We start from the raw sequence: 25,396 nt of genomic DNA on the forward strand, positions 1-25,396 counted from the left end.
TAGCAGAGGGCCCAGGTTGCGTGTTAGTATTAGCAGAGGGCCCTGGGTGCATGTCAGTATTAGCAGAGGGTTCTGGGCGTGTGTGAGTATTAGCAGAGGGCCCGGGTTGAGTGTCAGGATTTACAGAGGGCTCTGGGTGAGTGTCAGTATTCGCAGAGGGCTCTGGGTGTGTGTCAGTATTTGAAGAGGGCCCAGGTTGAGTGACAGTATTTGCAGAGGCCCCTGGGTGCGTGTCAGTATTAGCAGAGGGCCCGGGTTGAGTGTCAGTATTAGCAGAGGGCCCGGGTTGAGTGTCAGTATAAGCAGAGGGCCCAGGTTGAGTGTCAGTATTTGCAGAGGGGCCAGGTTGAGTGTTAGTATTTGCAGAGGGCCCTGAGTGAGTGTCAGTATTAGCAGAGGTCCCAGGTTGCGTGTCAGTATTAGCAGAGGGCCCAGGTTGCATGTTGGTATGAGCAGAGGGCCCTGGGCGTGTGTCAGTATTAGCAGAGGGCCCAGGTTGAGTGTCAGTATTAGCAGAGGGCCCGGGTTGAGTGTCAGTATTAGCAGAGGGCCCGGGTTGAGTGTCAGTATTTGCAGAGGGCCCTGGTCGAGTGTCAGTATTAGCAGAGGGCCCTGGTCGAGTGTCAGTATTTGCAGAGGGCCCAGGTGGCGTGTCACTATTAGCAGAGGGCCCAGGTTGCATGTCAGTATTAGCAGAGGGGCCAGGTTGCGTGTCAGTATTTGCAGAGGGCCCAGGTTGCGTGTCAGTATTTGCAGAGGGCCCAGGTTGCGTGTCAGTATTTGCAGAGGGCCCAGGTTGCGTGTCAGTATTAGCAGAGGGCCCAGGTTGCGTGTCAGTATTTGCAGAGGGCCCAGGTTGCGTGTCAGTATTTGCAGGGGGCCCTGGGTGAGTGTCAGTATTAGCAGAGGGCCCAGGTTGCGTGTCAGTATTAGCAGAGGGCCCAGGTTGCGTGTCAGTATTAGCAGAGGGCCCAGGTTGCGTGTCAGTATTAGCAGAGGGCCCAGGTTGCGTGTCAGTATTTGCAGAGGGTTCAGGCAGCGTGTCAGTATTTCCAGAGGGCCCGGGTTGAGTGTCAATATTAGCAGAGGGCCCGGGTTGAGTGTCAGTGTTTGCAGAGTGCCCTGGGTGTGTGTCAGTATTTGCAGAGGGCTCTGGGTGCGTGTCAGTATTTGCAGAGGGCCCTGGGTGTGTGTCAGTATTAGCAATGGGCCCAGCTTGCGTGTCAGTATTTGCAGAGGGCCCAGGGTTGAGTGTCAGTTTTTACAGAGGGCCCTGGGTGAGTGTCAGTATTAGCAGAGGGCCCAGGTTGCGTGTCAGTATCAGCAGAGGGCCCAGGTTGCGTGTTAGTATTAGCAGAGGGCCCAGGTTGCGTGTCAGTATTTGCAGAGGGCCCAGGTTGCGTGTCAGTATTTGCAGAGGGCTCTGGGTGCGTGTCAGTATTAGCAGAGGGCCCAGGTTGCGTGTCAGTATTAGCAGAGGGCCCAGGTTGCGTGTCAGTATTAGCAGAGGGCCCAGGTTGCGTGTCAGTATTTGCAGCGGGACCTGGGTGAGTGTCAGTATTAGCAGAGGGCCCAGGTTGCGTGTCAGTATTAGCAGAGGGCCCAGGTTGCGTGTCAGTATTAGCAGAGGGCTCAGGTTGCGTGTCAGTATTTGCAGAGGGCCCAGGTTGTGTGTCAGTATTAGCAGGGGGCCAAGGTTGCGTGTCAGTATTAGCAGAGGACCCAGGTTGCATGTCAGTATTTGCAGAGGGCCCAGGTTGCGTGTCAGTATTAGCAGAGGGCCCAGGTTGCGTGTCAGTATTTGCAGAGGGCCCTGAGTGTGGGCCAGTATTAGCAGAGGGCCCAGGTTGCGTGTCAGTATTAGCAGAGGGCCCAGGTTGCGTGTTAGTATTAGCAGAGGGCCCTGGGTGCATGTCAGTATTAGCAGAGGGCCCTGGGCGTGTGTCAGTATTAGCAGAGGGCCCGGGTTGAGTGTCAGGATTTGCAGAAGGCCCGGGTTGAGTGTCAGGATTTACAGAGGGCTCTGGGTGTGTGTCAGTATTTGCAGAGGGCCCGGGTTGAGTGTCAGTATTTGCAGAGGGCCCTGGGTGTGTGTCAGTATTAGCAGAGGGCCCAGGTTGCGTGTCAGTATTAGCAGAGGGCCCAGGTTGCGTGTCAGTATTAGCAGAGGGCCCAGGTTGCGTGTCAGTATTAGCAGAGGGCCCAGGTTGCGTGTCAGTATTAGCAGAGGGCCCAGGTTGCGTGTCAGTATTAGCAGAGGGCCCAGGTTGCGTGTCAGTATTTGCAGAGGGCCCTGAGTGAGTGTCAGTATTAGCAGAGGGCCCAGGTTGCGTGTCAGTATTAGCAGAGGGCCCAGGTTGCGTGTCAGTGTTTGCAGAGGGCCCTGGCTGTGTGTCAGTATTTGCAGAGGGCTCTGGGTGCGTGTCAGTATTTGCAGAGGGCCCTGGGTGTGTGTCAGTATTAGCAATGGGCCCAGGTTGCGTGTCAGTATTTGCAGAGGGCCCGGGTTGAATGTCAGTATTTGCAGAGGGCCCTGGGTGAGTGTCAGTATTAGCAGAGGGCCCAGGTTGCGTGTCAGTATTAGCAGAGGGCCCAGGTTGCGTGTCAGTATTAGCAGAGGGCCCAGGTTGCATGTCAGTATTAGCAGAGGGCCCAGTTTGCGTGTCAGTATTACCAGAGGGCCCAGGTTGCGTGTCAGTATTAGCAGAGGGCCCAGGTTGCGTGTCAGTATTTGCAGAGGGCCCTGGGTGAGTGTTAGTATTAGCAGAGGGCCCAGGTTGCGTGTCAGTATTAGCAGAGGGCCCAGGTTGCGTGTCAGTATTAGCAGAGGGCTCAGGTTGCATGTCAGTATTTGCAGAGGGCCCAGGTTGCGTGTCAGTATTAGGAGAGGGCCCAGATTGCGTGTCAGTATTAGCAGAGGGCCCAGGTTCCGTGTCAGTATTAGCAGAGGGCCCAGGTTGCGTGTCAGTATTAGCAGAGGGCCCTGGTTGCGTGTCAGTATTTGCAGAGGGCCCTGAGTGAGTGTCAGTATTAGCAGAGGGCCCAGGTTGTGTGTCAGTATTAGCAGAGGGCCCAGGTTGCGTGTCAATGTTTGCAGAGGGCCCTGGCTGTGTGTCAGTATTTGCAGAGGGCTCTGGGTGCGTGTCAGTATTTGCAGAGGGCCCTGGGTGTGTGTCAGTATTAGCAATGGGCCCAGGTTGCGTGTCAGTATTTGCAGAGGGCCCAGGGTTGAGTGTCAGTATTTACAGAGGGCCCTGGGTGAGTGTCAGTATTAGCAGAGGGCCCAGGTTGCGTGTCAGTATCAGCAGAGGGCCCAGGTTGCGTGTCAGTATTAGCAGAGGGCCCAGGTTGCGTGTCAGTATTTGCAGAGGGCCCAGGTTGCGTGTCAGTATTTGCAGAGGGCCCTGGGTGCGTGTCAGTATTAGCAGAGGGCCCAGGTTGCGTGTCAGTATTAGCAGAGGGCCGAGGTTGCGTGTCAGTATTAGCAGAGGGCCCAGGTTGCGTGTCAGTATTTGCAGCGGGACCTGGGTGAGTGTCAGTATTAGCAGAGGGCCCAGGTTGCGTGTCAGTATTAGCAGAGGCCCCAGGTTGCGTGTCAGTATTAGCAGAGGGCCCAGGTTGCGTGTCAGTATTAGCAGAGGGCCCAGGTTGCGTGTCAGTATTAGCAGAGGGCCCAGGTTGCGTGTCAGTATTAGCAGAGGGCCCAGGTTGCGTGTCAGTATGTGCAGAGGGCCCAGGTTGCGAGTCAGTATTTGCAGAGTGCCCTGGGTGCGTGTCAGTATTAGCAGACGGCCCAGTTTGCGTGTCAGTATTACCAGAGGGCCCAGGTTGCGTGTCAGTATTAGCAGAGGGCCCAGGTTGCGTGTCAGTATTTGCAGAGGGCCCTGGGTGAGTGTCAGTATTAGCAGAGGGCCCAGGTTGCGTGTCAGTATTAGCAGAGGGCCCTGGTTGCGTGTCAGTATTAGCAGAGGGCTCAGGTTGCGTGTCAGTATTTGCAGAGGGCCCAGGTTGCGTGTCAGTATTAGGAGAGGGCCCAGATTGCGTGTCAGTATTAGCAGAGGGCCCAGGTTGCGTGTCAGTATTAGCAGAGGGCCCAGGTTGCGTGTCAGTATTAGCAGAGGGCCCAGGTTGCGTGTCAGTATTTGCAGAGGGCCCTGAGTGAGTGTCAGTATTAGCAGTGGGCCCAGGTTGCGTGTCAGTATTAGCAGAGGGCCCAGGTTGCGTGTCAGTATTAGCAGAGGGCCCAGGTTGCGTGTCAGTATTTGCAGCGGGACCTGGTTGAGTGTCAGTATTAGCAGAGGGCCCAGGTTGCGTGTCAGTATTAGCAGAGGGCCCAGGTTGCGTGTCAGTATTAGCAGAGGGCTCAGGTTGCGTGTCAGTATTTGCAGAGGGCCCAGGTTGTGTGTCAGTATTAGCAGGGGGCCAAGGTTGCGTGTCAGTATTAGCAGAGGACCCAGGTTGCATGTCAGTATTTGCAGAGGGCCCAGGTTGCGTGTCAGTATTAGCAGAGGGCCCAGGTTGCGTGTCAGTATTTGCAGAGGGCCCTGAGTGTGGGTCAGTATTAGCAGAGGGCCCAGGTTGCGTGTCAGTATTAGCAGAGGGCCCAGATTGCGTGTTAGTATTAGCAGAGGGCCCTGGGTGCATGTCAGTATTAGCAGAGGGCCCTGGGCGTGTGTCAGTATTAGCAGAGGGCCCGGGTTGAGTGTCAGGATTTGCAGAGGGCCCGGGTTGAGTGTCAGGATTTACAGAGGGCTCTGGGTGTGTCAGTATTTGCAGAGGGCCCGGGTTGAGTGTCAGTATTTGCAGAGGGCCCTGGGTGAGTGTCAGTATTAGCAGAGGGCCCAGGTTGCGTGTCAGTATTAGCAGAGGGCCCAGGTTGCGTGTCAGTATTAGCAGAGGGCCCAGGTTGCGTGTCAGTATTTGCAGAGGGCCCAGGTTGCGTGTCAGTATTAGCAGAGGGCCCAGGTTGCGTGTCAGTATTTGCAGAGGGCCCTGAGTGAGTGTCAGTATTAGCAGAGGGCTCAGGTTGCGTGTCAGCATTAGCAGAGGGCCCAGGTTGCGTGTTAGTATTAGCAGAGGGCCCTGGGTGCATGTCAGTATTAGCAGAGGGTTCTGGGCGTGTGTGAGTATTAGCAGAGGGCCCGGGTTGAGTGTCAGGATTTACAGAGGGCTCTGGGTGAGTGTCAGTATTAGCAGAGGGCCCAGGTTGCGTGTCAGTATCAGCAGAGGGCCCAGGTTGCGTGTCAGTATTAGCAGAGGGCCCAGGTTGCGTGTCAGTATTTGCAGAGGGCCCAGGTTGCGTGTCAGTATTTGCAGAGGGCCCTGGGTGCGTGTCAGTATTAGCAGAGGGCCCAGGTTGCGTGTCAGTATTAGCAGAGGGCCCAGGTTGCGTGTCAGTATTAGCAGAGGGCCCAGGTTGCGTGTCAGTATTTGCAGCGGGACCTGGGTGAGTGTCAGTATTAGCAGAGGGCCCAGGTTGCGTGTCAGTATTAGCAGAGGGCCCAGGTTGCGTGTCAGTATTAGCAGAGGGCTCAGGTTGCGTGTCAGTATTTGCAGAGGGCCCAGGTTGTGTGTCAGTATTAGCAGGGGGCCAAGGTTGCGTGTCAGTATTAGCAGAGGACCCAGGTTGCATGTCAGTATTTGCAGAGGGCCCAGGTTGCGTGTCAGTATTAGCAGAGGGCCCAGGTTGCGTGTCAGTATTTGCAGAGGGCCCTGAGTGTGGGTCAGTATTAGCAGAGGGCCCAGGTTGCGTGTCAGTATTAGCAGAGGGCCCAGGTTGCGTGTTAGTATTAGCAGAGGGCCCTGGGTGCATGTCAGTATTAGCAGAGGGCCCTGGGCGTGTGTCAGTATTAGCAGAGGGCCCGGGTTGAGTGTCAGGATTTGCAGAAGGCCCGGGTTGAGTATCAGGATTTACAGAGGGCTCTGGGTGTGTGTCAGTATTTGCAGAGGGCCCGGGTTGAGTGTCAGTATTTGCAGAGGGCCCTGGGTGTGTGTCAGTATTAGCAGAGGGCCCAGGTTGCGTGTCAGTATTAGCAGAGGTCCCAGGTTGCGTGTCAGTATTAGCAGAGGGCCCAGGTTGCGTGTCAGTATTAGCAGAGGGCCCAGGTTGCGTGTCAGTATTAGCAGAGGGCCCAGATTGCGTTTCAGTATTAGCAGAGGGCCCAGGTTGCGTGTCAGTATTAGCAGAGGGCCCAGGTTGCGTGTCAGTATTAGCAGAGGGCCCAGGTTGCGTGTCAGTATTTGCAGAGGGCCCTGAGTGAGTGTCAGTATTAGCAGAGGGCCCAGGTTGCGTGTCAGTATTAGCAGAGGGCCCAGGTTGCGTGTCAGTGTTTGCAGAGGGCCCTGGCTGTGTGTCAGTATTTGCAGAGGGCTCTGGGTGCGTGTCAGTATTTGCAGAGGGCCCTCGGTGTGTGTCAGTATTAGCAATGGGCCCAGGTTGCGTGTCAGTATTTGCAGAGGGCCCGGGTTGAATGTCAGTATTTGCAGAGGGCCCTGGGTGAGTGTCAGTATTAGCAGAGGGCCCAGGTTGCGTGTCAGTATTAGCAGAGGGCCCAGGTTGCGTGTCAGTATTAGCAGAGGGCCCAGGTTGCATGTCAGTATTAGCAGAGGGCCCAGTTTGCGTGTCAGTATTACCAGAGGGCCCAGGTTGCGTGTCAGTATTAGCAGAGGGCCCAGGTTGCGTGTCAGTATTTGCAGAGGGCCCTGGGTGAGTGTTAGTATTAGCAGAGGGCCCAGGTTGCGTGTCAGTATTAGCAGAGGGCCCAGGTTGCGTGTCAGTATTAGCAGAGGGCTCAGGTTGCATGTCAGTATTTGCAGAGGGCCCAGGTTGCGTGTCAGTATTAGGAGAGGGCCCAGATTGCGTGTCAGTATTAGCAGAGGGCCCAGGTTCCGTGTCAGTATTAGCAGAGGGCCCAGGTTGCGTGTCAGTATTAGCAGAGGGCCCTGGTTGCGTGTCAGTATTTGCAGAGGGCCCTGAGTGAGTGTCAGTATTAGCAGAGGGCCCAGGTTGTGTGTCAGTATTAGCAGAGGGCCCAGGTTGCGTGTCAATGTTTGCAGAGGGCCCTGGCTGTGTGTCAGTATTTGCAGAGGGCTCTGGGTGCGTGTCAGTATTTGCAGAGGGCCCTGGGTGTGTGTCAGTATTAGCAATGGGCCCAGGTTGCGTGTCAGTATTTGCAGAGGGCCCAGGGTTGAGTGTCAGTATTTACAGAGGGCCCTGGGTGAGTGTCAGTATTAGCAGAGGGCCCAGGTTGCGTGTCAGTATCAGCAGAGGGCCCAGGTTGCGTGTCAGTATTAGCAGAGGGCCCAGGTTGCGTGTCAGTATTTGCAGAGGGCCCAGGTTGCGTGTCAGTATTTGCAGAGGGCCCTGGGTGCGTGTCAGTATTAGCAGAGGGCCCAGGTTGCGTGTCAGTATTAGCAGAGGGCCCAGGTTGCGTGTCAGTATTTGCAGCGGGACCTGGGTGAGTGTCAGTATTAGCAGAGGGCCCAGGTTGCGTGTCAGTATTAGCAGAGGCCCCAGGTTGCGTGTCAGTATTAGCAGAGGGCCCAGGTTGCGTGTCAGTATTAGCAGAGGACCCAGGTTGCATGTCAGTATTTGCAGAGGGCCCAGGTTGCGTGTCAGTATTAGCAGAGGGCCCAGGTTGCGTGTCAGTATTTGCAGAGGGCCCTGAGTGTGGGTCAGTATTAGCAGAGGGCCCAGGTTGCGTGTCAGTATTAGCAGAGGGCCCAGATTGCGTGTTAGTATTAGCAGAGGGCCCTGGGTGCATGTCAGTATTAGCAGAGGGCCCTGGGCGTGTGTCAGTATTAGCAGAGGGCCCGGGTTGAGTGTCAGGATTTGCAGAGGGCCCGGGTTGAGTGTCAGGATTTACAGAGGGCTCTGGGTGTGTCAGTATTTGCAGAGGGCCCGGGTTGAGTGTCAGTATTTGCAGAGGGCCCTGGGTGAGTGTCAGTATTAGCAGAGGGCCCAGGTTGCGTGTCAGTATTAGCAGAGGGCCCAGGTTGCGTGTCAGTATTAGCAGAGGGCCCAGGTTGCGTGTCAGTATTTGCAGAGGGCCCAGGTTGCGTGTCAGTATTAGCAGAGGGCCCAGGTTGCGTGTCAGTATTTGCAGAGGGCCCTGAGTGAGTGTCAGTATTAGCAGAGGGCTCAGGTTGCGTGTCAGCATTAGCAGAGGGCCCAGGTTGCGTGTTAGTATTAGCAGAGGGCCCTGGGTGCATGTCAGTATTAGCAGAGGGTTCTGGGCGTGTGTGAGTATTAGCAGAGGGCCCGGGTTGAGTGTCAGGATTTACAGAGGGCTCTGGGTGAGTGTCAGTATTAGCAGAGGGCCCAGGTTGCGTGTCAGTATCAGCAGAGGGCCCAGGTTGCGTGTCAGTATTAGCAGAGGGCCCAGGTTGCGTGTCAGTATTTGCAGAGGGCCCAGGTTGCGTGTCAGTATTTGCAGAGGGCCCTGGGTGCGTGTCAGTATTAGCAGAGGGCCCAGGTTGCGTGTCAGTATTAGCAGAGGGCCCAGGTTGCGTGTCAGTATTAGCAGAGGGCCCAGGTTGCGTGTCAGTATTTGCAGCGGGACCTGGGTGAGTGTCAGTATTAGCAGAGGGCCCAGGTTGCGTGTCAGTATTAGCAGAGGGCCCAGGTTGCGTGTCAGTATTAGCAGAGGGCTCAGGTTGCGTGTCAGTATTTGCAGAGGGCCCAGGTTGTGTGTCAGTATTAGCAGGGGGCCAAGGTTGCGTGTCAGTATTAGCAGAGGACCCAGGTTGCATGTCAGTATTTGCAGAGGGCCCAGGTTGCGTGTCAGTATTAGCAGAGGGCCCAGGTTGCGTGTCAGTATTTGCAGAGGGCCCTGAGTGTGGGTCAGTATTAGCAGAGGGCCCAGGTTGCGTGTCAGTATTAGCAGAGGGCCCAGGTTGCGTGTTAGTATTAGCAGAGGGCCCTGGGTGCATGTCAGTATTAGCAGAGGGCCCTGGGCGTGTGTCAGTATTAGCAGAGGGCCCGGGTTGAGTGTCAGGATTTGCAGAAGGCCCGGGTTGAGTATCAGGATTTACAGAGGGCTCTGGGTGTGTGTCAGTATTTGCAGAGGGCCCGGGTTGAGTGTCAGTATTTGCAGAGGGCCCTGGGTGTGTGTCAGTATTAGCAGAGGGCCCAGGTTGCGTGTCAGTATTAGCAGAGGTCCCAGGTTGCGTGTCAGTATTAGCAGAGGGCCCAGGTTGCGTGTCAGTATTAGCAGAGGGCCCAGGTTGCGTGTCAGTATTAGCAGAGGGCCCAGATTGCGTTTCAGTATTAGCAGAGGGCCCAGGTTGCGTGTCAGTATTAGCAGAGGGCCCAGGTTGCGTGTCAGTATTAGCAGAGGGCCCAGGTTGCGTGTCAGTATTTGCAGAGGGCCCTGAGTGAGTGTCAGTATTAGCAGAGGGCCCAGGTTGCGTGTCAGTATTAGCAGAGGGCCCAGGTTGCGTGTCAGTGTTTGCAGAGGGCCCTGGCTGTGTGTCAGTATTTGCAGAGGGCTCTGGGTGCGTGTCAGTATTTGCAGAGGGCCCTCGGTGTGTGTCAGTATTAGCAATGGGCCCAGGTTGCGTGTCAGTATTTGCAGAGGGCCCGGGTTGAATGTCAGTATTTGCAGAGGGCCCTGGGTGAGTGTCAGTATTAGCAGAGGGCCCAGGTTGCGTGTCAGTATTAGCAGAGGGCCCAGGTTGCGTGTCAGTATTAGCAGAGGGCCCAGGTTGCATGTCAGTATTAGCAGAGGGCCCAGTTTGCGTGTCAGTATTACCAGAGGGCCCAGGTTGCGTGTCAGTATTAGCAGAGGGCCCAGGTTGCGTGTCAGTATTTGCAGAGGGCCCTGGGTGAGTGTTAGTATTAGCAGAGGGCCCAGGTTGCGTGTCAGTATTAGCAGAGGGCCCAGGTTGCGTGTCAGTATTAGCAGAGGGCTCAGGTTGCATGTCAGTATTTGCAGAGGGCCCAGGTTGCGTGTCAGTATTAGGAGAGGGCCCAGATTGCGTGTCAGTATTAGCAGAGGGCCCAGGTTCCGTGTCAGTATTAGCAGAGGGCCCAGGTTGCGTGTCAGTATTAGCAGAGGGCCCTGGTTGCGTGTCAGTATTTGCAGAGGGCCCTGAGTGAGTGTCAGTATTAGCAGAGGGCCCAGGTTGTGTGTCAGTATTAGCAGAGGGCCCAGGTTGCGTGTCAATGTTTGCAGAGGGCCCTGGCTGTGTGTCAGTATTTGCAGAGGGCTCTGGGTGCGTGTCAGTATTTGCAGAGGGCCCTGGGTGTGTGTCAGTATTAGCAATGGGCCCAGGTTGCGTGTCAGTATTTGCAGAGGGCCCAGGGTTGAGTGTCAGTATTTACAGAGGGCCCTGGGTGAGTGTCAGTATTAGCAGAGGGCCCAGGTTGCGTGTCAGTATCAGCAGAGGGCCCAGGTTGCGTGTCAGTATTAGCAGAGGGCCCAGGTTGCGTGTCAGTATTTGCAGAGGGCCCAGGTTGCGTGTCAGTATTTGCAGAGGGCCCTGGGTGCGTGTCAGTATTAGCAGAGGGCCCAGGTTGCGTGTCAGTATTAGCAGAGGGCCCAGGTTGCGTGTCAGTATTTGCAGCGGGACCTGGGTGAGTGTCAGTATTAGCAGAGGGCCCAGGTTGCGTGTCAGTATTAGCAGAGGCCCCAGGTTGCGTGTCAGTATTAGCAGAGGGCCCAGGTTGCGTGTCAGTATGTGCAGAGGGCCCAGGTTGCGAGTCAGTATTTGCAGAGGGCCCTGGGTGCGTGTCACTATTAGCAGACGGCCCAGTTTGCGTGTCAGTATTACCAGAGGGCCCAGGTTGCGTGTCAGTATTAGCAGAGGGCCCAGGTTGCGTGTCAGTATTTGCAGAGGGCCCTGGGTGAGTGTCAGTATTAGCAGAGGGCCCAGGTTGCGTGTCAGTATTAGCAGAGGGCCCTGGTTGCGTGTCAGTATTAGCAGAGGGCTCAGGTTGCGTGTCAGTATTTGCAGAGGGCCCAGGTTGCGTGTCAGTATTAGGAGTGGGCCCAGATTGCGTGTCAGTATCAGCAGAGGGCCCAGGTTGCGTGTCAGTATTAGCAGAGGGCCCAGGTTGCGTGTCAGTATTAGCAGAGGGCCCAGGTTGCGTGTCAGTATTTGCAGAGGGCCCTGAGTGAGTGTCAGTATTAGCAGTGGGCCCAGGTTGCGTGTCAGTATTAGCAGAGGGCCCAGGTTGCGTGTCAGTATTAGCAGAGGGCCCAGGTTGCGTGTCAGTATTTGCAGCGGGACCTGGTTGAGTGTCAGTATTAGCAGAGGGCCCAGGTTGCGTGTCAGTATTAGCAGAGGGCCCAGGTTGCGTGTCAGTATTAGCAGAGGGCTCAGGTTGCGTGTCAGTATTTGCAGAGGGCCCAGGTTGTGTGTCAGTATTAGCAGGGGGCCAAGGTTGCGTGTCAGTATTAGCAGAGGACCCAGGTTGCATGTCAGTATTTGCAGAGGGCCCAGGTTGCGTGTCAGTATTAGCAGAGGGCCCAGGTTGCGTGTCAGTATTTGCAGAGGGCCCTGAGTGTGGGTCAGTATTAGCAGAGGGCCCAGGTTGCGTGTCAGTATTAGCAGAGGGCCCAGATTGCGTGTTAGTATTAGCAGAGGGCCCTGGGTGCATGTCAGTATTAGCAGAGGGCCCTGGGCGTGTGTCAGTATTAGCAGAGGGCCCGGGTTGAGTGTCAGGATTTGCAGAGGGCCCGGGTTGAGTGTCAGGATTTACAGAGGGCTCTGGGTGTGTCAGTATTTGCAGAGGGCCCGGGTTGAGTGTCAGTATTTGCAGAGGGCCCTGGGTGAGTGTCAGTATTAGCAGAGGGCCCAGCTTGCGTGTCAGTATTAGCAGAGGGCCCAGGTTGCGTGTCAGTATTAGCAGAGGGCCCAGGTTGCGTGTCAGTATTAGCAGAGGGCCCAGGTTGCGTGTCAGTATTTGCAGAGGGCCCAGGTTGCGTGTCAGTATTTGCAGAGGGCCCTGGGTGCGTGTCAGTATTAGCAGATTGCCCAGTTTGCGTGTCAGTATTACCAGAGGCCCCAGGTTGCGTGTCAGTATTAGCAGAGAGCCCAGGTTGCGTGTCAGTATTAGCAGAGGGCCCAGGTTGCGTGTCAGTATTAGCAGAGGGCCCAGGTTGCGTGTCAGTATTAGCAGAGGGCCCAGGTTGCGTGTCAGTATTTGCAGAGGGCCCTGAGTGAGTGTCAGTATTAGCAGAGGGCTCAGGTTGCGTGTCAGCATTAGCAGAGGGCCCAGGTTGCGTGTTAGTATTAGCAGAGGGCCCTGGGTGCATGTCAGTATTAGCAGAGGGTTCTGGGCGTGTGTGAGTATTAGCAGAGGGCCCGGGTTGAGTGTCAGGATTTACAGAGGGCTCTGGGTGAGTGTCAGTATTCGCAGAGGGCTCTGGGTGTGTGTCAGTATTTGAAGAGGGCCCAGGTTGAGTGACAGTATTTGCAGAGGCCCCTGGGTGCGTGTCAGTATTAGCAGAGGGCCCGGGTTGAGTGTCAGTATTAGCAGAGGGCCCGGGTTGAGTGTCAGTATAAGCAGAGGGCCCAGGTTGAGTGTCAGTATTTGCAGAGGGGCCAGGTTGAGTGTTAGTATTTGCAGAGGGCCCTGAGTGAGTGTCAGTATTAGCAGAGGTCCCAGGTTGCGTGTCAGTATTAGCAGAGGGCCCAGGTTGCATGTTGGTATGAGCAGAGGGCCCTGGGCGTGTGTCAGTATTAGCAGAGGGCCCAGGTTGAGTGTCAGTATTAGCAGAGGGCCCGGGTTGAGTGTCAGTATTAGCAGAGGGCCCGGGTTGAGTGTCAGTATTAGCAGAGGGCCCGGGTTGAGTGTCAGTATTTGCAGAGGGCCCTGGTCGAGTGTCAGTATTAGCAGAGGTCCCTGGTCGAGTGTCAGTATTTGCAGAGGGCCCAGGTGGCGTGTCAGTATTAGCAGAGGGCCCAGGTTGCATGTCAGTATTAGCAGAGGGGCCAGGTTGCGTGTCAGTATTTGCAGAGGGCCCAGGTTGCGTGTCAGTATTTGCAGAGGGCCCAGGTTGCGTGTCAGTATTTGCAGAGGGCCCAGGTTGCGTGTCAGTATTAGCAGAGGGCCCAGGTTGCGTGTCAGTATTTGCAGAGGGCCCAGGTTGCGTGTCAGTATTTGCAGGGGGCCCTGGGTGAGTGTCAGTATTAGCAGAGGGCCCAGGTTGCGTGTCAGTATTAGCAGAGGGCCCAGGTTGCGTGTCAGTATTAGCAGAGGGCCCAGGTTGCGTGTCAGTATTAGCAGAGGGCCCAGGTTGCGTGTCAGTATTTGCAGAGGGCTCAGGCAGCGTGTCAGTATTTCCAGAGGGCCCGGGTTGAGTGTCAATATTAGCAGAGGGCCCGGGTTGAGTGTCAGTGTTTGCAGAGTGCCCTGGGTGTGTGTCAGTATTTGCAGAGGGCTCTGGGTGCGTGTCAGTATTTGCAGAGGGCCCTGGGTGTGTGTCAGTATTAGCAATGGGCCCAGCTTGCGTGTCAGTATTTGCAGAGGGCCCAGGGTTGAGTGTCAGTTTTTACAGAGGGCCCTGGGTGAGTGTCAGTATTAGCAGAGGCCCAGGTTGCGTGTCAGTATCAGCAGAGGGCCCAGGTTGCGTGTCAGTATTAGCAGAGGGCCCAGGTTGCGTGTCCGTATTTGCAGAGGGCCCAGGTTGCGTGTCAGTATTTGCAGAGGGCCCTGGGTGCGTGTCAGTATTAGCAGAGGGCCCAGGTTGCGTGTCAGTATTAGCAGAGGGCCCAGGTTGCGTGTCAGTATTAGCAGAGGGCCCAGGTTGCGTGTCAGTATTTGCAGCGGGACCTGGGTGAGTGTCAGTATTAGCAGAGGGCCCAGGTTGCGTGTCAGTATTAGCAGAGGGCCCAGGTTGCGTGTCAGTATTAGCAGAGGGCTCAGGTTGCGTGTCAGTATTTGCAGAGGGCCCAGGTTGTGTGTCAGTATTAGCAGGGGGCCAAGGTTGCGTGTCAGTATTAGCAGAGGACCCAGGTTGCATGTCAGTATTTGCAGAGGGCCCAGGTTGCGTGTCAGTATTAGCAGAGGGCCCAGATTGCGTGTCAGTATTTGCAGAGGGCCCTGAGTGTGGGTCAGTATTAGCAGAGGGCCCAGGTTGCGTGTCAGTATTAGCAGAGGGCCCAGGTTGCGTGTTAGTATTAGCAGAGGGCCCTGGGTGCATGTCAGTATTAGCAGAGGGCCCTGGGCGTGTGTCAGTATTAGCAGAGGGCCCGGGTTGAGTGTCAGGATTTGCAGAAGGCCCGGGTTGAGTGTCAGGATTTACAGAGGGCTCTGGGTGTGTGTCAGTATTAGCAGAGGGCCCAGGTTGCGTGTTAGTATTAGCAGAGGGCCCTGGGTGCATGTCAGTATTAGCAGAGGGCCCTGGGCGTGTGTCAGTATTAGCAGAGGGCCCGGGTTGAGTGTCAGGATTTGCAGAAGGCCCGGGTTGAGTGTCAGGATTTACAGAGGGCTCTGGGTGTGTGTCAGTATTAGCAGAGGGCCCAGGTTGCGTGTCAGTATTAGCAGAGGGCCCAGGTTGCGTGTCAGTATTAGCAGAGGGCCCAGGTTGCGTGTCAGTATTAGCAGAGGGCCCAGGTTGCGTGTCAGTATTAGCAGAGGGCCCAGGTTGCGTGCCAGTATGTGCAGAGGGCCCAGGTTGCGAGTCAGTATTTGCAGAGGGCCCTGGGTGCGTGTCAGTATTAGCAGACGGCCCAGTTTGCGTGTCAGTATTACCAGAGGGCCCAGGTTGCGTGTCAGTATTAGCAGAGGGCCCAGGTTGCGTGTCAGTATTTGCAGAGGGCCCTGGGTGAGTGTTAGTATTAGCAGAGGGCCCAGGTTGCGTGTCAGTATTAGCAGAGGGCCCTGGTTGCGTGTCAGTATTAGCAGAGGGCTCAGGTTGCGTGTCAGTATTTGCAGAGGGCCCAGGTTGCGTGTCAGTATTAGGAGAGGGCCCAGATTGCGTGTCAGTATTAGCAGAGGGCCCAGGTTGCGTGTCAGTATTAGCAGAGGGCCCAGGTTGCGTGTCAGTATTAGCAGAGGGCCCAGGTTGCGTGTCAGTATTTGCAGAGGGCCCTGAGTGAGTGTCAGTATTAGCAGAGGGCCCAGGTTGCGTGTCAGTATTAGCAGAGGGCCCAGATTGCGTGTCAGTGTTTGCAGAGGGCCCTGGCTGTGTGTCAGTATTTGCAGAGGGCTCTGGGTGCGTGTCAGTATTTGCAGAGGGCCCTGGGTGTGTGTCAGTATTAGCAATGGGCCCAGGTTGCGTGTCAGTATTTGCAGAGGGCCCGGGTTGAGTGTCAGTATTTGCAGAGGGCCCTGGGTGAGTGTCAGTATTAGCAGAGGGCCCAGGTTGCGTGTCAGTATTAGCAGAGGGCCCAGGTTGCGTGTCAGTATTAGCAGAGGGCCCAGGTTGCATGTCAGTATTAGCAGAGGGCCCAGTTTGCGTGTCAGTATTACCAGAGGGCCCAGGTTGCGTGTCAGTATTAGCAGAGGGCCCAGGTTGTGTGTCAGTATTTGCAGAGGGCCCTGGGTGAGTGTTAGTATTAGCAGAGGGCCCAGGTTGCGTGTCAGTATTAGCAGAGGGCCCAGGTTGCGTGTCAGTATTAGCAGAGGGCTCAGGTTGCATGTCAGTATTTGCAGAGGGCCCAGGTTGCGTGTCAGTATTAGGAGAGGGCCCAGATTGCGTGTCAGTATTAGCAGAGGGCCCAGGTTCCGTGTCAGTATTAGCAGAGGGCCCAGGTTGCGTGTCAGTATTAGCAGAGGGCCCAGGTTGCGTGTCAGTATTTGCAGAGGGCCCTGAGTGAGTGTCAGTATTAGCAGAGGGCCCAGGTTGTGTGTCAGTATTAGCAGAGGGCCCAGGTTGCGTGTCAATGTTTGCAGAGGGCCCTGGCTGTGTGTCAGTATTTGCAGAGGGCTCTGGGTGCGTGTCAGTATTTGCAGAGGGCCCTGGGTGTGTGTCAGTATTAGCAATGGGCCCAGATTGCGTGTTAGTATTAGCAGAGGGCCCTGGGTGCATGTCAGTATTAGCAGAGGGCCCTGGGCGTGTGTCAGTATTAGCAGAGGGCCCGGGTTGAGTGTCAGGATTTGCAGAGGGCCCGGGTTGAGTGTCAGGATTTACAGAGGGCTCTGGGTGTGTCAGTATTTGCAGAGGGCCCGGGTTGAGTGTCAGTATTTGCAGAGGGCCCTGGGTGAGTGTCAGTATTAGCAGAGGGCCCAGCTTGCGTGTCAGTATTAGCAGAGGGCCCAGGTTGCGTGTCAGTATTAGCAGAGGGCCCAGGTTGCGTGTCAGTATTAGCAGAGGGCCCAGGTTGCGTGTCAGTATTTGCAGAGGGCCCAGGTTGCGTGTCAGTATTTGCAGAGGGCCCTGGGTGCGTGTCAGTATTAGCAGATTGCCCAGTTTGCGTGTCAGTATTACCAGAGGCCCCAGGTTGCGTGTCAGTATTAGCAGAGAGCCCAGGTTGCGTGTCAGTATTAGCAGAGGGCCCAGGTTGCGTGTCAGTATTAGCAGAGGGCCCAGGTTGCGTGTCAGTATTAGCAGAGGGCCCAGGTTGCGTGTCAGTATTTGCAGAGGGCCCTGAGTGAGTGTCAGTATTAGCAGAGGGCTCAGGTTGCGTGTCAGCATTAGCAGAGGGCCCAGGTTGCGTGTTAGTATTAGCAGAGGGCCCTGGGTGCATGTCAGTATTAGCAGAGGGTTCTGGGCGTGTGTGAGTATTAGCAGAGGGCCCGGGTTGAGTGTCAGGATTTACAGAGGGCTCTGGGTGAGTGTCAGTATTCGCAGAGGGCTCTGGGTGTGTGTCAGTATTTGAAGAGGGCCCAGGTTGAGTGACAGTATTTGCAGAGGCCCCTGGGTGCGTGTCAGTATTAGCAGAGGGCCCGGGTTGAGTGTCAGTATTAGCAGAGGGCCCGGGTTGAGTGTCAGTATAAGCAGAGGGCCCAGGTTGAGTGTCAGTATTTGCAGAGGGGCCAGGTTGAGTGTTAGTATTTGCAGAGGGCCCTGAGTGAGTGTCAGTATTAGCAGAGGTCCCAGGTTGCGTGTCAGTATTAGCAGAGGGCCCAGGTTGCATGTTGGTATGAGCAGAGGGCCCTGGGCGTGTGTCAGTATTAGCAGAGGGCCCAGGTTGAGTGTCAGTATTAGCAGAGGGCCCGGGTTGAGTGTCAGTATTAGCAGAGGGCCCGGGTTGAGTGTCAGTATTAGCAGAGGGCCCGGGTTGAGTGTCAGTATTTGCAGAGGGCCCTGGTCGAGTGTCAGTATTAGCAGAGGTCCCTGGTCGAGTGTCAGTATTTGCAGAGGGCCCAGGTGGCGTGTCAGTATTAGCAGAGGGCCCAGGTTGCATGTCAGTATTAGCAGAGGGGCCAGGTTGCGTGTCAGTATTTGCAGAGGGCCCAGGTTGCGTGTCAGTATTTGCAGAGGGCCCAGGTTGCGTGTCAGTATTTGCAGAGGGCCCAGGTTGCGTGTCAGTATTAGCAGAGGGCCCAGGTTGCGTGTCAGTATTTGCAGAGGGCCCAGGTTGCGTGTCAGTATTTGCAGGGGGCCCTGGGTGAGTGTCAGTATTAGCAGAGGGCCCAGGTTGCGTGTCAGTATTAGCAGAGGGCCCAGGTTGCGTGTCAGTATTAGCAGAGGGCCCAGGTTGCGTGTCAGTATTAGCAGAGGGCCCAGGTTGCGTGTCAGTATTTGCAGAGGGCTCAGGCAGCGTGTCAGTATTTCCAGAGGGCCCGGGTTGAGTGTCAATATTAGCAGAGGGCCCGGGTTGAGTGTCAGTGTTTGCAGAGTGCCCTGGGTGTGTGTCAGTATTTGCAGAGGGCTCTGGGTGCGTGTCAGTATTTGCAGAGGGCCCTGGGTGTGTGTCAGTATTAGCAATGGGCCCAGCTTGCGTGTCAGTATTTGCAGAGGGCCCAGGGTTGAGTGTCAGTTTTTACAGAGGGCCCTGGGTGAGTGTCAGTATTAGCAGAGGCCCAGGTTGCGTGTCAGTATCAGCAGAGGGCCCAGGTTGCGTGTCAGTATTAGCAGAGGGCCCAGGTTGCGTGTCCGTATTTGCAGAGGGCCCAGGTTGCGTGTCAGTATTTGCAGAGGGCCCTGGGTGCGTGTCAGTATTAGCAGAGGGCCCAGGTTGCGTGTCAGTATTAGCAGAGGGCCCAGGTTGCGTGTCAGTATTAGCAGAGGGCCCAGGTTGCGTGTCAGTATTTGCAGCGGGACCTGGGTGAGTGTCAGTATTAGCAGAGGGCCCAGGTTGCGTGTCAGTATTAGCAGAGGGCCCAGGTTGCGTGTCAGTATTAGCAGAGGGCTCAGGTTGCGTGTCAGTATTTGCAGAGGGCCCAGGTTGTGTGTCAGTATTAGCAGGGGGCCAAGGTTGCGTGTCAGTATTAGCAGAGGACCCAGGTTGCATGTCAGTATTTGCAGAGGGCCCAGGTTGCGTGTCAGTATTAGCAGAGGGCCCAGATTGCGTGTCAGTATTTGCAGAGGGCCCTGAGTGTGGGTCAGTATTAGCAGAGGGCCCAGGTTGCGTGTCAGTATTAGCAGAGGGCCCAGGTTGCGTGTTAGTATTAGCAGAGGGCCCTGGGTGCATGTCAGTATTAGCAGAGGGCCCTGGGCGTGTGTCAGTATTAGCAGAGGGCCCGGGTTGAGTGTCAGGATTTGCAGAAGGCCCGGGTTGAGTGTCAGGATTTACAGAGGGCTCTGGGTGTGTGTCAGTATTAGCAGAGGGCCCAGGTTGCGTGTTAGTATTAGCAGAGGGCCCTGGGTGCATGTCAGTATTAGCAGAGGGCCCTGGGCGTGTGTCAGTATTAGCAGAGGGCCCGGGTTGAGTGTCAGGATTTGCAGAAGGCCCGGGTTGAGTGTCAGGATTTACAGAGGGCTCTGGGTGTGTGTCAGTATTAGCAGAGGGCCCAGGTTGCGTGTCAGTATTAGCAGAGGGCCCAGGTTGCGTGTCAGTATTAGCAGAGGGCCCAGGTTGCGTGTCAGTATTAGCAGAGGGCCCAGGTTGCGTGTCAGTATTAGCAGAGGGCCCAGGTTGCGTGCCAGTATGTGCAGAGGGCCCAGGTTGCGAGTCAGTATTTGCAGAGGGCCCTGGGTGCGTGTCAGTATTAGCAGACGGCCCAGTTTGCGTGTCAGTATTACCAGAGGGCCCAGGTTGCGTGTCAGTATTAGCAGAGGGCCCAGGTTGCGTGTCAGTATTTGCAGAGGGCCCTGGGTGAGTGTTAGTATTAGCAGAGGGCCCAGGTTGCGTGTCAGTATTAGCAGAGGGCCCTGGTTGCGTGTCAGTATTAGCAGAGGGCTCAGGTTGCGTGTCAGTATTTGCAGAGGGCCCAGGTTGCGTGTCAGTATTAGGAGAGGGCCCAGATTGCGTGTCAGTATTAGCAGAGGGCCCAGGTTGCGTGTCAGTATTAGCAGAGGGCCCAGGTTGCGTGTCAGTATTAGCAGAGGGCCCAGGTTGCGTGTCAGTATTTGCAGAGGGCCCTGAGTGAGTGTCAGTATTAGCAGAGGGCCCAGGTTGCGTGTCAGTATTAGCAGAGGGCCCAGATTGCGTGTCAGTGTTTGCAGAGGGCCCTGGCTGTGTGTCAGTATTTGCAGAGGGCTCTGGGTGCGTGTCAGTATTTGCAGAGGGCCCTGGGTGTGTGTCAGTATTAGCAATGGGCCCAGGTTGCGTGTCAGTATTTGCAGAGGGCCCGGGTTGAGTGTCAGTATTTGCAGAGGGCCCTGGGTGAGTGTCAGTATTAGCAGAGGGCCCAGGTTGCGTGTCAGTATTAGCAGAGGGCCCAGGTTGCGTGTCAGTATTAGCAGAGGGCCCAGGTTGCATGTCAGTATTAGCAGAGGGCCCAGTTTGCGTGTCAGTATTACCAGAGGGCCCAGGTTGCGTGTCAGTATTAGCAGAGGGCCCAGGTTGTGTGTCAGTATTTGCAGAGGGCCCTGGGTGAGTGTTAGTATTAGCAGAGGGCCCAGGTTGCGTGTCAGTATTAGCAGAGGGCCCAGGTTGCGTGTCAGTATTAGCAGAGGGCTCAGGTTGCATGTCAGTATTTGCAGAGGGCCCAGGTTGCGTGTCAGTATTAGGAGAGGGCCCAGATTGCGTGTCAGTATTAGCAGAGGGCCCAGGTTCCGTGTCAGTATTAGCAGAGGGCCCAGGTTGCGTGTCAGTATTAGCAGAGGGCCCAGGTTGCGTGTCAGTATTTGCAGAGGGCCCTGAGTGAGTGTCAGTATTAGCAGAGGGCCCAGGTTGTGTGTCAGTATTAGCAGAGGGCCCAGGTTGCGTGTCAATGTTTGCAGAGGGCCCTGGCTGTGTGTCAGTATTTGCAGAGGGCTCTGGGTGCGTGTCAGTATTTGCAGAGGGCCCTGGGTGTGTGTCAGTATTAGCAATGGGCCCAGGTTGCGTGTCAGTATTTGCAGAGGGCCCAGGGTTGAGTGTCAGTATTTACAGAGGGCCCTGGGTGAGTGTCAGTATTAGCAGAGGGCCCAGGTTGCGTGTCAGTATCAGCAGAGGGCCCAGGTTGCGTGTCAGTATTAGCAGAGGGCCCAGGTTGCGTGTCAGTATTTGCAGAGGGCCCAGGTTGCGTGTCAGTATTTGCAGAGGGCCCTGGGTGCGTGTCAGTATTAGCAGAGGGCCCAGGTTGCGTGTCAGTATTAGCAGAGGGCCCAGGTTGCGTGTCAGTATTAGCAGAGGGCCCAGGTTGCGTGTCAGTATTTGCAGCGGGACCTGGGTGAGTGTCAGTATTAGCAGAGGGCCCAGGTTGCGTGTCAGTATTAGCAGATGGCCCAGGTTGCGTGTCAGTATTAGCAGAGGGCTCAGGTTGCGTGTCAGTATTTGCAGAGGACCCAGGTTGTGTGTCAGTATTAGCAGGGGGCCAAGGTTGCGTGTCAGTATTAGCAGAGGACCCAGGTTGCATGTCAGTATTTGCAGAGGGCCCAGGTTGCGTGTCAGTATTAGCAGAGGGCCCAGGTTGCGTGTCAGTATTTGCAGAGGGCCCTGAGTGTGGGTCAGTATTAGCAGAGGGCCCAGGTTGCGTGTCAGTATTAGCAGAGGGCCCTGGTTGCGTGTCAGTATTAGCAGAGGGCTCAGGTTGCGTGTCAGTATTTGCAGAGGGCCCAGGTTGCGTGTCAGTATTAGGAGAGGGCCCAGATTGCGTGTCAGTATTAGCAGAGGGCCCAGGTTGCGTGTCAGTATTAGCAGAGGGCCCAGGTTGCGTGTCAGTATTAGCAGAGGGCCCAGGTTGCGTGTCAGTATTTGCAGAGGGCCCTGAGTGAGTGTCAGTATTAGCAGAGGGCCCAGGTTGCGTGTCAGTATTAGCAGAGGGCCCAGATTGCGTGTCAGTGTTTGCAGAGGGCCCTGGCTGTGTGTCAGTATTTGCAGAGGGCTCTGGGTGCGTGTCAGTATTTGCAGAGGGCCCTGGGTGTGTGTCAGTATTAGCAATGGGCCCAGGTTGCGTGTCAGTATTTGCAGAGGGCCCGGGTTGAGTGTCAGTATTTGCAGAGGGCCCTGGGTGAGTGTCAGTATTAGCAGAGGGCCCAGGTTGCGTGTCAGTATTAGCAGAGGGCCCAGGTTGCGTCTCAGTATTAGCAGAGGGCCCAGGTTGCATGTCAGTATTAGCAGAGGGCCCAGTTTGCGTGTCAGTATTACCAGAGGGCCCAGGTTGCGTGTCAGTATTAGCAGAGGGCCCAGGTTGTGTGTCAGTATTTGCAGAGGGCCCTGGGTGAGTGTTAGTATTAGCAGAGGGCCCAGGTTGCGTGTCAGTATTAGCAGAGGGCCCAGGTTGCGTGTCAGTATTAGCAGAGGGCTCAGGTTGCATGTCAGTATTTGCAGAGGGCCCAGGTTGCGTGTCAGTATTAGGAGAGGGCCCAGATTGCGTGTCAGTATTAGCAGAGGGCCCAGGTTCCGTGTCAGTATTAGCAGAGGGCCCAGGTTGCGTGTCAGTATTAGCAGAGGGCCCAGGTTGCGTGTCAGTATTTGCAGAGGGCCCTGAGTGAGTGTCAGTATTAGCAGAGGGCCCAGGTTGTGTGTCAGTATTAGCAGAGGGCCCAGGTTGCGTGTCAATGTTTGCAGAGGGCCCTGGCTGTGTGTCAGTATTTGCAGAGGGCTCTGGGTGCGTGTCAGTATTTGCAGAGGGCCCTGGGTGTGTGTCAGTATTAGCAATGGGCCCAGGTTGCGTGTCAGTATTTGCAGAGGGCCCAGGGTTGAGTGTCAGTATTTACAGAGGGCCCTGGGTGAGTGTCAGTATTAGCAGAGGGCCCAGGTTGCGTGTCAGTATCAGCAGAGGGCCCAGGTTGCGTGTCAGTATTAGCAGAGGGCCCAGGTTGCGTGTCAGTATTTGCAGAGGGCCCAGGTTGCGTGTCAGTATTTGCAGAGGGCCCTGGGTGCGTGTCAGTATTAGCAGAGGGCCCAGGTTGCGTGTCAGTATTAGCAGAGGGCCCAGGTTGCGTGTCAGTATTAGCAGAGGGCCCAGGTTGCGTGTCAGTATTTGCAGCGGGACCTGGGTGAGTGTCAGTATTAGCAGAGGGCCGAGGTTGCGTGTCAGTATTAGCAGAGGGCCCAGGTTGCGTGTCAGTATTAGCAGAGGGCTCAGGTTGCGTGTCAGTATTTGCAGAGGACCCAGGTTGTGTGTCAGTATTAGCAGGGGGCCAAGGTTGCGTGTCAGTATTAGCAGAGGACCCAGGTTGCATGTCAGTATTTGCAGAGGGCCCAGGTTGCGTGTCAGTATTAGCAGAGGGCCCAGGTTGCGTGTCAGTATTTGCAGAGGGCCCTGAGTGTGGGTCAGTATTAGCAGAGGGCCCAGGTTGCGTGTCAGTATTAGCAGAGGGCCCAGATTGCGTGTTAGTATTAGCAGAGGGCCCTGGGTGCATGTCAGTATTAGCAGAGGGCCCTGGGCGTGTGTCAGTATTTGCAGAGGGCCCGGGTTGAGTGTCAGTATTTGCAGAGGGCCCTGGGTGAGTGTCAGGATTTGCAGAGGGCCCGGGTTGAGTGTCAGGATTTACAGAGGGCTCTGGGTGTGTGTCAGTATTTGCAGAGGGCCCGGGTTGAGTGTCAGTATTTGCAGAGGGCCCTGGGTGAGTGTCAGTATTAGCAGAGGGCCCAGGTTGCGTGTCAGTATTAGCAGAGGGCCCAGGTTGCGTGTCAGTATTAGCAGAGGGCCCAGGTTGCGTGTCAGTATTAGCAGAGGGCCCAGGTTGCGTGTCAGTATTTGCAGAGGGCCCAGGTTGCGTGTCAGTATTTGCAGAGGGCCCTGGGTGCGTGTCAGTATTAGCAGATGGCCCAGTTTGCGTGTCAGTATTACCAGAGGCCCCAGGTTGCGTGTCAGTATTTGCAGAGGGCCCTGGGTGAGTGTTAGTATTAGCAGAGGGCCCAGGTTGCGTGTCAGTATTATCAGAGGGCCCAGGTTGCGTGTCAGTATTAGCAGAGGGCTGAGGTTGCGTGTCAGTATTTGCAGAGGGCCCAGGTTGCGTGTCAGTATTAGGAGAGGGCCCAGATTGCGTGTCAGTATTAGCAGAGGGCCCAGGTTGCGTGTCAGTATTAGCAGAGGGCCCAGGTTGCGTGTCAGTATTAGCAGAGGGCCCAGGTTGCGTGTCAGTATTTGCAGAGGGCCCTGAGTGAGTGTCAGTATTAGCAGAGGGCTCAGGTTGCGTGTCAGCATTAGCAGAGGGCCCAGGTTGTGTGTTAGTATTAGCAGAGGGCCCTGGGTGCATGTCAGTATTAGCAGAGGGTTCTGGGCGTGTGTGAGTATTAGCAGAGGGCCCGGGTTGAGTGTCAGGATTTACAGAGGGCTCTGGGTGAGTGTCAGTATTCGCAGAGGGCTCTGGGTGTGTGTCAGTATTTGAAGAGGGCCCAGGTTGAGTGACAGTATTTGCAGAGGCCCCTGGGTGCGTGTCAGTATTAGCAGAGGGCCCGGGTTGAGTGTCAGTATTAGCAGAGGGCCCGGGTTGAGTGTCAGTATAAGCAGAGGGCCCAGGTTGAGTGTCAGTATTTGCAGAGGGGCCAGGTTGAGTGTTAGTATTTGCAGAGGGCCCTGAGTGAGTGTCAGTATTAGCAGAGGTCCCAGGTTGCGTGTCAGTATTAGCAGAGGGCCCAGGTTGCATGTTGGTATGAGCAGAGGGCCCTGGGCGTGTGTCAGTATTAGCAGAGGGCCCAGGTTGAGTGTCAGTATTAGCAGAGGGCCCGGGTTGAGTGTCAGTATTAGCAGAGGGCCCGGGTTGAGTGTCAGTATTTGCAGAGGGCCCTGGTCGAGTGTCAGTATTAGCAGAGGGCCCTGGTCGAGTGTCAGTATTTGCAGAGGGCCCAGGTGGCGTGTCAGTATTAGCAGAGGGGCCAGGTTGCGTGTCAGTATTTGCAGAGGGCCCAGGTTGCGTGTCAGTATTTGCAGAGGGCCCAGGTTGCGTGTCAGTATTTGCAGAGGGCCCAGGTTGCGTGTCAGTATTAGCAGAGGGCCCAGGTTGCATGTCAGTATTAGCAGAGGGGCCAGGTTGCGTGTCAGTATTTGCAGAGGGCCCAGGTTGCGTGTCAGTATTTGCAGAGGGCCCAGGTTGCGTGTCAGTATTTGCAGAGGGCCCAGGTTGCGTGTCAGTATTAGCAGAGGGCCCAGGTTGCGTGTCAGGATTTGCAGAGGGCCCAGGTTGCGTGTCAGTATTTGCAGGGGGCCCTGGGTGAGTGTCAGTATTAGCAGAGGGCCCAGGTTGCGTGTCAGTATTAGCAGAGGGCCCAGGTTGCGTGTCAGTATTAGCAGAGGGCCCAGGTTGCGTGTCAGTATTAGCAGAGGGCCCAGGTTGCGTGTCAGTATTTGCAGAGGGCTCAGGCAGCGTGTCAGTATTTCCAGAGGGCCCGGGTTGAGTGTCAATATTAGCAGAGGGCCCGGGTTGAGCGTCAGTCTTTGCAGAGGGCTCAGCTTGAGTGTCAATATTAGCAGAGGGCCCAGGTTGAGTGTCAGTGTTTGCAGAGGGCCCTGGGTGTGTGTCAGTATTTGCAGAGGGCTCTGGGTGCGTGTCAGTATTTGCAGAGGGCCCTGGGTGTGTGTCAGTATTAGCAATGGGCCCAGCTTGCGTGTCAGTATTTGCAGAGGGCCCAGGGTTGAGTGTCAGTATTTACAGAGGGCCCAGGGTGAGTGTCAGTATTAGCAGAGGGCCCAGGTTGCGTGTCAGTATCAGCAGAGGGCCCAGGTTGCGTGTCAGTATTAGCAGAGGGCCCAGGTTGCGTGTCAGTATTTGCAGAGGGCCCAGGTTGCGTGTCAGTATTTGCAGAGGGCCCTGGGTGCGTGTCAGTATTAGCAGAGGGCCCAGGTTGCGTGTCAGTATTAGCAGAGGGCCCAGGTTGCGTGTCAGTATTAGCAGAGGGCCCAGGTTGCGTGTCAGTATTTGCAGCGGGACCTGGGTGAGTGTCAGTATTAGCAGAGGGCCCAGGTTGCGTGTCAGTATTAGCAGAGGGCCCAGGTTGCGTGTCAGTATTAGCAGAGGGCTCAGGT

The 25,396-nt window shown here is 55.9% G+C and overlaps 1 protein-coding gene across 3 annotated transcripts in view; it reads left to right on the top strand.

Moving 5' to 3' along the window:
• atcaya (ATCAY kinesin light chain interacting caytaxin a) overlaps positions 1-25,396 on the top strand; it is a 245,651-nt gene that overhangs the window by 66,719 nt on the left and 153,536 nt on the right. The window lies entirely within an intron of this gene.

Source organism: Scyliorhinus torazame, chromosome 18 (assembly GCF_047496885.1).
Source record: "Scyliorhinus torazame isolate Kashiwa2021f chromosome 18, sScyTor2.1, whole genome shotgun sequence".
NCBI classification, from domain to species: Eukaryota; Metazoa; Chordata; class Chondrichthyes; order Carcharhiniformes; family Scyliorhinidae; genus Scyliorhinus; species Scyliorhinus torazame.